This window comes from Ambystoma mexicanum, chromosome 12 (genome assembly GCF_040938575.1).
Source record: "Ambystoma mexicanum isolate Mex_15411 chromosome 12, UKY_AmexF1_1, whole genome shotgun sequence".
In the NCBI taxonomy this organism is placed as follows: Eukaryota; Metazoa; Chordata; class Amphibia; order Caudata; family Ambystomatidae; genus Ambystoma; species Ambystoma mexicanum.
The window spans coordinates 893,849,742-893,862,726 of record NC_090936.1 but is presented as its reverse complement, the minus strand read 5'-3'; positions in this window follow the sequence as shown (position 1 = coordinate 893,862,726).

Below are 12,985 nucleotides of genomic sequence, written 5' to 3'. Positions count from 1 at the left end.
GGCATTTCAGGGCTCATAAAAGCCCTGCATACTGATATCAGCATTCATGTACGGTTGAGTAACTGTGATCTACTTTCTTCTGCGATTCCCACATCACGAGGAGTCATGCAGGGTTGCCCTCTGGCCCTGGCTCTCTTCCTGGCTTACTTCGGAGATTATAAAGAAGAAAACGCCCTGATTAGAACTTTTCCTCTGAAAATTGTCCACGACAAGGTGTCTCGACTATTGTAAGCAGACGACTTGATCCAACTGGACCAAACAGCCATCGGTTTACAACGCCAGTTGGATTCCCTTGCCTCGAAGTAAACAAAACCAAAACAAAGATCATGGTCCTGGAGAAGGCTAAAAAGAAAAATGCAAAGCAAAAATGGCACTTGGAAGGTGACGGAGTCGAACAGGTCTCAGAATTTAAATATTTGGGTGTTATGTTGGACAGCACAAAAAGAGAAAAACAATGCAAACTCATCTCTACACAAAAATGTGGAATTTAACTGCTCAAGCAAAGATCCTCGATAAGAAGTATGGTCGCTTTTCCCTGCTTCCGACAGTAAAATTCTATAAAAGTAATACCATCCATCACATATGGGTCAGAGGCTTTGCCGTTCCTTCCAAAACAAATCTGGTCCACACTAGAAAGCCTTTTTTGGCATACCATACTAAACCTCCCCAAATCGATGCCCATAGCCATAGTCCTGATCACGCGAGAATCGTCTCTAAATTCACTTGTGGCAATTGTTGCTCGAAACAGAATCATGTTATACCGGAAAACCATCGACTTGTCTAGCCCTTCAATTTTCTCGCTGCTGAGGACAGAGATGAGCTCTGGAAAATGCAAACTGCTGTCTCAATGGGAAAGAGATTGTAAAGAGAATCTGGATGCGTGTGTTAGCTTTGTCGAAGAGCTCCTACATAACCCAACAAAAACAAAAAAAAGACTTGACGAACTTGACTGGATCTCAACTTTAGACAAAGCTCTTACTTATAAATTGCCAGCACATTTACCGCCAACAGCACGAAAGTTAAATGAAATTCAGCCCTTCCTTAAGAGACACCCAATTAAAAGCCTGAGATCCACCCTATTAAGGGTACGTCTAAACCTCCTGCCATCAAACGAGATAATGAAGATAAGAGGGGTTTCACTTACAAACAGCTGTCGTTTCTGTGACGTATCTTCAGAACCAGAATCAATACGCCATCTGCTACTGTCTTGTCGTTGTTTCCGATCCCCTTACTTGTCTCATCATCTAGAAAAAGCCCACGTAATTGAAGAGGAACTCTGGTGGTGGCACTTGATCGGAGGAGAAAGGACTTTGTGAGCCATCACAGCGGTAAAAATGTTGGATCACATTTTTGCCAGCATAGCGACAAAGACTCCAAATGATCTCTCGGACATCCCAGGGGAGCCACAAAGAAGCAAAACTACAGGTTGAACTGTCTAAACCTGAAAACTGAATTATTTTGGGATGTTTTCACACATTTATCATGTACACTTCTTTTCTTTTCGAAATGTTGTAAAAATCGCTTTCAGCGATTATAATCTCGTAATAAAAAAATAAAAAAAATATGGAAATGATATATGAACGGCAATAATGATGCCTGTATCTATTACTTGATGACATTTTGGACACCGATCAAATATTTTAAGCATTCTTAATTAGTGCTGTTATTTTATCTCATTTGAAAAGAAAAAATTTGTGACAACACCTATATTATGTTATGTGGAATGGATATTAGTGTTATGCATAAAGTGAAAGTGATGATAGGATTGACTGTGATTGTCACAACCAACAGGTGCAAAAATAACAGTGTCTTGCGTCCTTTCTCAATCTAAGGTGGTTAACTTATTTTCAGAGCAATTATGTTTTCCGATGACAAGAAACGTGAAATATTTTCCACAAAATAGTTGTTTTAAATTGGAAGCAGTCAAAAAAAAGTCCCAATATTGATCACAGTGAACAATATGATGGAAATGGATATTGTATTAAACATTATTTATAGGGCCGTTGCCTATTTTGTAGAGAAAACATATACTTGTATACCGGTATTAGCATAATTGACCTAAAAACATTTGCCCTAAAACATTTGATCGAACTTCTGTTATCTTTTTTTCCAGTCACATTTTATCATATATATATATATATATATATATATATATATATATATATATATATAGATTAGGTTGAGGGAAGAGGGGGGGGTTGTGGGGTTCTCTCGCCACATTTTAGACCGAAAAAAAGGTCAAATTTGGTCAAATAAATCCAAACCTTTATACCGGGCAGTGAATAATTTAAAAAGCACGGGGCAGACCTTGTACCAGTTGTTTATTACCCCGTTGTTCAGAAAAGCCATTTTAGTCATGACACTTTCCCACCGGACCTCAGGGAAAACTAAAGCCAACATAGTGAGTAGGTCTTTTGGCCTGGCATATATCATCAGATGAAGAAATTCTGTGGGGAATCAGCCACCTGATTTAGCTGAAGCAATTTGCGTTTGACCTCTTTTATTGTGGTCATAAAATAGTTAGTCACTTTTACAGATGGCTTGAATAACACATCTACTCTCCAAACCAGTTCAAGGGTTTTTATTATGTTTTGTGAAAGGTCTCAATGGGTTGTTCCTCTCTCTCTCTCCCGTCTAGAGAAAGGAAGACCCTCCTTAACCCAGGCATCCCAACTCTCCAAGTTAGTGCATATTGCTTGTTCAACAACCTTGGTAGTTCCCTTCCAGGCACCAATCCCATACTAATGACTATCCTACCTCCACTGACCCCTTATGACCTCACACAACTCAGCACCTTTCCCACACACATTGCTGGCAACACCCTGGACCTTTTGGTCGCAAGCAAAAATCATGTCTCCGTGGATAATCGAATTTGGGTATGGTGGTCTGGTGTTACACTACGGTAGCAAAGAGCTTTCTTACGAAAAGACCTTTCCAACCATGGACTCCGTTTTGGCATTGTTACAAGTTGCCTTGGAAACTGTTCAGGTCACGTAAACGTGCTAGTCAGCTGATCGGACGTGCTTCGCTTACACAGAAGCCACACCCCATTGTTCCTTAAAGCCTTCAGCCGCGGGAAGTCCGTTGCTGCTAATTGTACGTTACTAAGTGCCTTTTCGTAGCCCGCCTACGGCATTGTTTGCCTTCCTCGGATTACCCTCCGTGAACCTTTGACTCTGAACTCTTGTTACCAGACCTCGGCTTTGTACTCCGATTCTGTTTATCCGGATTACCCTAAGGACTTGTTGCCACGGTAGTTTACCTTTACTGCCGTTAAACTGCAGGAGCCTCCCCGCTCAACCTTCAGTTTCTACAGGCTCTGCGGTTCTTTGCTTCCGCTCAAAACTGAACTCCAGTTCTCATTCATATTACGTTTGCACAAACGCCCTTGTTTTTCCATCTGGAGTCTCCAGCTCTACGATTTTCTAAGATCCGCTTCAGTGTGACTTTGCTTGGTTCTTTCTTCCTGTTCAATCTGAATTCTATTTGGACTATAAGACCATTCTTACCAGTGCTGCTTATCAAGGACTTCCTTTGCTCCAACTACCTGATTAACTGTTTTTGCTTTCTACTGAAGTGCATTTACGAACCCTTTCCAGGACATGCACCAACCTGGCTCTAGTGCGTCCCTCGTGCCGTTCGGGTTGTCTTCCCTATACTAACCTTTCCCATTTATTATTTTTTCCTGTCGTTTTCATCAACCATTTGGATTTTGTTCTCACTATTGAAACTGCTCCAGGATTTCCTCTCAGTTCTACTCACATACATTATCTCAGGTACCGGCAGTTCTATTGTGTTTAATAGAATTAATGTAAACTAAACAACTTAGGCATTATACCCAAAACCTTTTCTGTATCTCTTGCAGCATTGGTCTGGCGGTGCGCCAAATCCCGCTCTTTTGCATTATAGATTACTCTGTCTGTTCTTACATAAATAGCAGAGTGGTACATCGTGAAAAAGAGCCCCTCTGGAAGAGGAAGCCTGATTCTTGAAATCAGGGGAACTGAGTTTTCGGAGGCGTCTACGGCTCATTCTACACCTCGATCCAGGTTGGAGTCACGTACACCTTCCGGCTCGGTGAGTAACATCTGGCCACTTTGCTATCCCCTTCACGCTCACACTACAACACAAAAGGGTTTATAGTCATAATCCCGAATTTAGAAATCCCGAAAAAAAAAATCTCGAATAAAAAAGGCTGAAAAAAAAAATCTCGAATTTTTTTTATGACGTTTTTTGTTTTTTTGTTCGAAATGGGGGGGGGGGGTGGGGGGGGGTTCCCCCCCGAACCCCCCCTTTTTTTTTTTTTTTACTTATTTTAATCATAACTAGAGCCAAAAAAAATATATGAAAATTCGGCCTTTTATATTCGAGATTTTTTTTTTCGGGATTCTGAATTCGGGATTATGACTGACCACCACACAAAAGGCCACCTCTTGCCACACATCTCCTTGCTCCAGCAAGACAAACCAAACACATTACAGACATAGCCTTAGCACCACCACTCATACCACTTTACCATCTCCACATCCCTCCATTCTACTCCACCAATACAACACCATCATCACACAGGCACTCAACAGAATTGTGCCCCTCAAATTACAAAAACCCCACACCCACCACCACAAAGCATGGTTCAACAGTTCCCTCCTCTCTATCAAGCTGGAAGCCAGATGCCGACAGAGAGCCTGGCAAAAGAACACATGCCCCTCAACCAGTACACCCCTCAGACACTGCTGCAACAAATATAAAACAGCCATACGCAAAGCCACCCATTGCTTCCAAGAACTCCAATCTGCCACCAATCGTACCCAGAAACTATTGAACATTGCCAAATCCATCTCTAAACCACCATCCACACCTTCTGCACCCCATCCACTGCAGTATGCAATTCCCTCATGAACTACTTCAATTCCAAAATACACATTGGACAGACCTCCTCTCAGCTCTCCCACTCCTCACTCCCAGTGTATTACATGGAACCACTTCCACCCCATCGACACAGACACCCTCATCACCTTTGCTGCCAAAACAAAACCTGCACACTTCCTGGATGATGCATGCCCACCTCAAGCTGCATCCAATTGCATCACTAGGTCTTGTGGAGGAGCCAGGAATGAAACACTGACACCAGTTAGACATGGTTTTGGCCAAAGATTTAGTAAAGAAAAGGGGGTTAGGAAAATGCCTCCCGGTCCCTGCTGCATCATTGTTTTCCTATCAAAAAGCAAAACTAAAGGGTCTGTCAAAGTCAGAATGTCCAAAACAAAACTGTCCTGTGTCCAAAGTTCTATTCTGGCCCTCATTAACAAAATAAACTCTATGGTGAAAAGGATATCATCCTTGGCCTTTCATGTTTTATTAATGTTCAAAAAGGAAAATGCGTAACTCCAAAACAGAAATTCTCGACAGGCTAGAGTTCCTTGTTCCAGAGGGTGGTTCCATTCCCCTGGATTTCTCTTCTCTTGGTCATTTGTTCAAAAATGGTCAATGTTCAAAATAAGAGTTCAAAATCCAACAATAAGGTTTTTGTTCATGGACAAAAGTTCACAGTTCTAGGGATAACCTCATACCATCGGTTCTTTGCATTTAACCTCCAGTATCAAAAGAATCACCACGTTTTTAAGAGGAATTCCTCTCTCCCTTTAGTGTGCTCACGTAGCTTGAGGATCTTGCTCCCTTCCCCCAGGTTTCTTTTTATTCCTAGTTTCAAAGGCACCTTTCTCCCCAGGGACCTTTCCTTCCCTTTAAACACTTGTGTTCATGGTTTTCCTTTAACTTCTTCTGTTAATATGTCACAACCATAGCTCAAGTTTTCCAAGACATGACTTTCCCTTGAGCCACATCATCATAGTTCGTAAATGGCTTTTCCTTTTCACAGTTCATACAACAGACACATTTGTCATTTAACTGGTATCTTGCCAGGACTTTTAGATCTAAAACATTCAATGCTTATAGTATCAGGGGGAAATGACCCTCTTCCCCTGATGCTTGACAGGTTGGGTTCACTAATCTGCCCAACACCGTCACTTGTCTTGACAAAAGTTCATACGGCCAAACAGGATATTTTCTTCCCTTGACCTCTCACAGGCTTTGTCATCCCCTTCATGTATTTGGCATTTCTCATCAATCTTCCTATCCTTTCCTAAAAACATTTTTAACATTTTTTCCAACTCATATTTCAACCATGTAAGGTGCTCCGAGACCTTCTGGGTAGGCCCAGCGCTACATAGAAATTCGAATAAATAAATAAAGTCTAGTTCTAGCTGTGCGTCTGTGAGAATCTAACGGCAATTGCCTCATCTATCTAACCTCCCTCTGGGACTTCCTATGTGGAACCTACAGTAGCTTTAAGTTCGAAGGGGATGTAGGGTTGTGCCTTCCAGACACTGAAGCCCCACTGTAGCTCCTCTTTCTCATGCCCTGATGTTCCTCTCCCTATCTCTCACTACTGTTCTAATCTCTTTCCAACTCCACCCATCTCTCTCTAGATTCTTTCTCCTCTGTCCCTCTGATGTCTCTCTCTAGCCTTCCTGCATTCTATTGCTTCCCTTCCGCTGCTCGGCTCGAGAGCTAATGCACCTCTCATGCAGAGCTCAGGGATTTGGTCTCTTTGCCCGCACTCTGCTCTCGGTGTCAGTTACTGTGTCCCAGGTTCACCACGGCTTCCGTGTGGTCGCGTCACAAGGCGAGAAGGTTGCTTTACCGTTCCAGTCTTCTTCTTGACTCAGGCCTTAGTGCCGATCATGACGCCAGCCTTCCGGCGTCTTGCGAGCATCTCGTTTTCTCTCCACACTCCCAGAAGCTCCATGGTCTAGCATGGCTCTGCTCCTCCAGGATGTCTTCCTGTCAGAGGTTTGCCTCTGGGTAGGATTCTCTCCTCCCGTCCCTTGTGCTTTTATGTACGTCATGACAAATAAAAGGGGTGTGTCGTTCTTTAATTGTGGTGTTCAGGTGAGATCCAGCGTTACATGAAGCCAAAGAGATTGAAGAAATGTTAGTATTCAGGTCATAAAAATCAGGGATAACAAGTCTATCCGATTCCCATGCAGGAAGATAATGTACTCTGAACCAGGAGTTCCTTATCGGAATGGGAGTCCTTGTCCCTGAGATGGGAGTCACTCCCAGTGAGGTCCCACTTGCCCAGACCCCTAGGGAGTGTCCTGATAGGCATGCCCACTTCCCCAGACTAAAAGGGGTGGCTCTCCTCTGGGAAGAAGGGACAAATTGTTCAGATTTGTCACAAGAGGTTTTTCGCCATCCAGGCCTCTACTTAGGCACTCCAGGTCAGCTCCAGGCAGACAGCATTTATTAAGCTGCTGGTCATGTGACCAGACCCTGCCACTCAGTTCATCCACCCGCCACCTATTTCACCAGTCCTCCTTAGGAATCCTCATTGCTGGTGTCCTCAGCAAAGGACGGACAAAGAAAAGCACTGCACTGTTTGTGCCCGATAGGGCAAAGGGCCAGACCTACCTATCCTTTTCACCTCCAAAGCAGTTGCTACTACTGCTACGCGCCAAAATGCATCACCATGTGTTTCCTCCCTCCAGAGCCCATTGCTACTCTCACTAGGGTTCAGCCCCGGCAAGCTCCCTAGCGAACCCCATCAATATTGCCATTGCACCCATCCAACACCCAAGGACCACACGCCCTGTCATGTTGATAAATGCTTGCTCAGCATTCGCTCACTCTGCGGAAATCACTGACTTCATCTTGTACAACAATCTTGCTTGATACCGTTCGTCACTGAAGCATGGTTTATCCCATCCTCCCCCTAAGTTGTTGATGTCCTCCCATTCCAAGGTTACTGCATCCAATATACCACCGGCCAGGAAGTGCAGGAGGTGAAATGGCTATCTCCTAGAGGAGGGGTGGATTGGCCATGCTATCAATTGGCCTGCTCCATCATACCGTCTCCCAGAACAAGCCCAGAAGAATTTTGAATTCTCCACCTGCCGGTTCCTTTTATCGCACAAGGAATCCATCACCGTCCACCTTATCTACAGGCTGTCATGACCCCCATCCAGAAGACCCCCTGGCAAGCCCATGGGCCAGGAAGGGTCTCCACTAAAACCAGGCATCCTTGGCCTAGGCCTTCTTGGGGCCAGGCTCATACTTGATAAAGGACTTGTATTGGGAACTACTTTATTTCAGTGTCAATCAACATGGAGGCATCCACATAGCTTGGCTCCTTGGAACCAAGCTAAGCGGTATAGTATTTTTGGGTGTGGTACCATAGGAACTATTTTACCTGGACTACTTTCTTGAAGCTATTTAAACCACACCCGACTGGGATAACACGCTTTGCATTACTTTGCAATTCTGCAACGTGACGCTCACCGTGTACAGCTGCACCCACGAACCTCGGAAGAACAGCATCTGTTAAGGAGAAAAAGGACATCGTTAGCAGCAGCAGCTTACCTGTAATTTCATCATTACCTGTCCACGGCTCTTGAGATCAGCATCCTGGAACCAGCGCTCCTCCCGAACCGACGGATCTGCAAAAAAGGAAAAAACAAGGCATTAGACATTTTTACAATTTAATGAACGGTGCCGAAAAGGTTAACTTGCAAGCCGCTCCTCGACCAGCATCGCCTCAGGAATTCCATGCACCGGGTGAGTACCGCGAACTGTGGGAAGACAAGGCAGCAAGAGGCAAGGCATCATAGCGCTGCACTTAGCACCTACTCACCGCATCAAGGTGCTCTAAAAACGCCATTACTTACCGGCGAGACACACTTCAGTCTATGCCACATATTGGATTTACGCGCACCTAAGGAAGAGAAAAGACGTTAGTTAAACCAAAAAGGCATGCAAGGACAATAATATAACACAGCAATAAGACCTACCTGAAAGACTCAAAGCGGGCCGGCATCAGTGAAGTAACTTGATCGCAAACGCCCACCAAGCACAACGCGCCCCTGCCGAGAAGGCAGGACGGAGAACACACCTGCATTAAAAACAAGGTGAGATTAAATGGAGTAGAACATTGGGGGAGGAACCAACAAGAGAACAATGGGTGGACTTATGATTCCCAAGTTGACTAGATCAGCACAGACTAGAGAAATGTGGATCAAAATTGTCACACAATGGCAAAACACCCCTGAGAGACTACATTCAATGTTCCCCAAAACGTCAAACAGATGCTGGAGGGGCTGTGGAGAGGAGGGAACGTGGAAGCACATTTGGTGGAACTGTAAAGAGATTGTGCCCTTCTGGGAGGAAGTGAAGGGAGAGATGGGGAAAATGTTCAGAGATGTGGGACAACTGGGAGAGGGGGTATGGATGTGTGGTATAAGGGGCGAAAGGGCAAGGAAGTACAAAAAAGACCAATGGAGAAGCTTCATGGGACTGCTCATAGCGGCATGGTCTACAATAGCCCAAAATTGGAAAAAGAAAGACACCCCTCTGACATATACGTGGCTACAAAAAGTATGGGCACAATTGGCGATGGAAAAAGTTACCCACACAATCCAAGGAACGAGGGACAGGTTTGCAGAAGAGCGGGGTGATGTGTTGGGAGTATCTCCAATCAGACTTTATGAAACAATGGTGCCCACACAATGTTAAAGTGACGGACATCTTTAATGTATAATTTAACCCTGAAAGAAGATCATGCTTGCCCTAAGGAGAGGGTGGGGAGAGTTGGGGGGGGGGGGTGTTATTTGTTTATGAGTTGATATGTGAAAATTAATAAAAACATTTAATAAAAAAAAAAAACAAGGAGCGGTCCAGTGAGGCCGCAGGTATACGGGGTGGTGGGGAACTGTTTACCCCAGTTGCCCAGTCTTGAACATTGCCCACCTGTATTCCAGGCAGAACCCTCCCGTTGGTCACACCTGGGAACCGCAGAGAAGGATACCAGAGTCCCAACTGCTGGGTGGCGTCCCCGTGGAACCAGGTGAGCGTAACACAGACCACCTCACAGGTGCTACTCTTTCATTGCTGACATCTCCAACTTACTCTCCTCTGCCAAATTAGCACACTATAATAATGTCTTTCTCAGAGATTTTAATGTCCCCAAATAACAGGCTGACAACCACACTCGTGAAACTTTTCGCACTGACCAGTTTCATGTACCTTAAGCAAATTGTGCTCTCCCCCACGCATAACAGAGGCAACACCATAGACTTGGTCTTCACATCATCCCTTCTCATCACCTGCACAGACCCTATCCCACTCGACTGGTCCGACCATGCCTCTATCCCATTATCAGTCACCCATTCTACTATGGCCCACAAAGGTCAGGCTAAACACCCACTCATTCAACGCTGCTCATTTGAAATCTTTTCAGTCAGTGTGCTAGAAGCAAACTTTGCAGACTTCCCCACCACAGGGAAGTCTTTGGGCATCCTTGAAATATTCAACAATTCTGTTACAAAACTAGTGGACACTCACGCTCCCCTAAATAAACAGCTGTGCTAAGATCAAACCATCGGCCCCTTGCTACACCTCTGAGCTTGCCTCCAACAAACGCTCAGTCAGAGCCACAGAGAAATGGTGGTGCAAAAGCCCGTAACCCCAGAGACCTCACCAACCTCAAATCTCTGTGCGCCAACCGTAGGATTTGGATTATCGAGGCCAAAGCTGCCTACTACACCACCACCATTTCCGTAGCCTCTAACATGAGCAAAGCCATCTTTGAAGTAGTAAAGCATTGTAGCAAACCCTCACCTGACTCCGTGGCACCAGCAACTCAGGAAAAATGTGATGGAATAAACACATTTTTTATAAGAAAAATAGACCAAATCTGAGACCATTGAAGGAACCTTCCACAGCACTTGCGCCCCAACACCCTGACACGCACACTACCCCTCTGGAATGCATGCTTTCCTCGCTCTCCCCTGGATCTCCTAAAAACTATTGCCTCCCTCAAACCTACTTCTTACTCAGAAGATATCATTAAACAATTGGCGGTCCCGGCACTGAACGCACTCCTCAGTATCATGAATGCCCCCGTCATAGAAGGGTACTACCCAGACACCCTATCTCATATGACCTCCTTTGAAGAAAAAAAAACTAGAACCAGACAACTTGTTGAACTACTAGCCTATTACAAACCTCCCGTTTATTAGCAAAATCGTGGAAAGAGTAGTCTACACAACTACTCACCAGAATCAAACAACTTCACCTCCTAAATGGCTATCAGTCAGGGTTCCAGTCCAAGTGTATCATCAAGATGGCCACCATTCATGTGGTGGATGATGCCCTCCAAATCATGGATAAGGCTGATTCATACTTCCTCTTACTCTTGACCACTCAGCTGCATTCAACACCATCGACCACTGCATCCTCCTCTCCCTCCTTGTCCACTGCATGGGCACTGAGATGAACTTGTTGCATTCTAACCGACTCCAGGTCTCCTGTGCAGTCCCCCCCAAGGCTCCATCCTCTCACCAACCCTTTCTAACCTTTATATGGGGCCCCTGGGCATTCTCTTCAAATATCCCAATATAGCCACCCAAAAATATGCGAACGATAATCAGTTGTACATGAGCGTAAATAGTGCACAGGACATCATTAATCTCTGCGATGATCTAGCCATCATTCAGGCCTGAATGTCGACAGCCTACCTCAAACTAAACCCATCCAAGACTGAATTCGTCCTCATCGCTGTGAAAGCTAAAAACAACTTATCCAACAATGGCTCAATGATATGCACATAGAAGGATTTTATAGACAACTCTCAGACTCCTCAAATTCCTTAGGCTTCACCATTTACAGCAGCCTGTCCTTCCAGAAACAAAGACAAGAAAATCACGACTTCCTGACGTGCAGGCCCTTGTGGTCTTGCACATCTATGGTGGAAATGCCCTCCTGACGGGGCACCCAGCTGCTCACACTTGGCTCCCCTAAAAGCAGTCCACCACGCTACAGCACATCTTATTAAGGGTGCACGGAAATACACTGAGCTTATGTTATTTCTCATTCCCTACATTATTTTGAATAGCTTCTCGGATGTTGAGTTCAACCTTTCTCACAGGTGATCCTCCTGCCCTACCTTGGACGTTGTGTTGAATGGACGAATCTTGAGCTTATAGCACTACTGACAGGGAAGGGACAACCTACTGTAGAAATATCAGGAAACTATCCAACCATTCCTTAGCCCGAATAGTAGAGGAGGACCACAGTGTTATTAATTCCTTTTGAGGTTTTGGGGAATTGGAAAGACAGGGCTGATTAAGCCCAGCCGATGTTCCTTTCCACATTTCCCTTACCTTTGCAATATCAGAAAAAAACAGGTTTGATTCACGTTTATGGTTATGATACAATAAGGCATTTATAACATGCCTATACACAAGTATTTCGAGGAGCGAGTAGGCAAGGGAGGGGGAAGAGAGGGAATACAGAGACAACGATCTTACTAAGCCAGGTGACATTGAGATTGCGCAAGTGCAAGGGAAGGGGAAAAGTGCAATACATGGGATCAACAGTAGAAATAAATAGAATATATAAAAGCAATAAGTAAAATGTGCGGCCAGCTGGTGGCAAGTGCAGAGATCAGATGTCAAGTGCTGGTAGGGGGACTGTAGGGATACATAAAACAGTCCCCAAGTGCAGGAGTTGCCAGGGAGGCATTGCAGGTGTGCAGCTGATGGGGAAGGGGACCTGGGCCAGACATCAGAGGGTAGCCAGGTGACCAGTGCAGTTTCAGCCAGGGGTTCAGCAGGGGAGAAGAGAAAGCAGAAGCAAAGAGGAAGGCTTTGAGGTGGTTCCGGAACCGCAGAGGGTTCTCCTCAAGTTTCAGGGAGGCTGTTCCAGAGGGAGGCCCCAGTCGAAGAAAGATCTACCACCAACTCGTTGTTTGGAGAAGCGACTGACCCTGAGGGAGTTGGAGGCGGATGAGTGAAGAGCTCGAGAATGAAGATATTTGGGAAGAGAGAGTTGAAGGTATTGAGGCCCAATGCCCCAGAAGCCCTTGTAGACAATGCAGAGGGTTTTGAACTTAATCCTCAAAGCCACTGGGAGCCAGTGCAGAGATTTC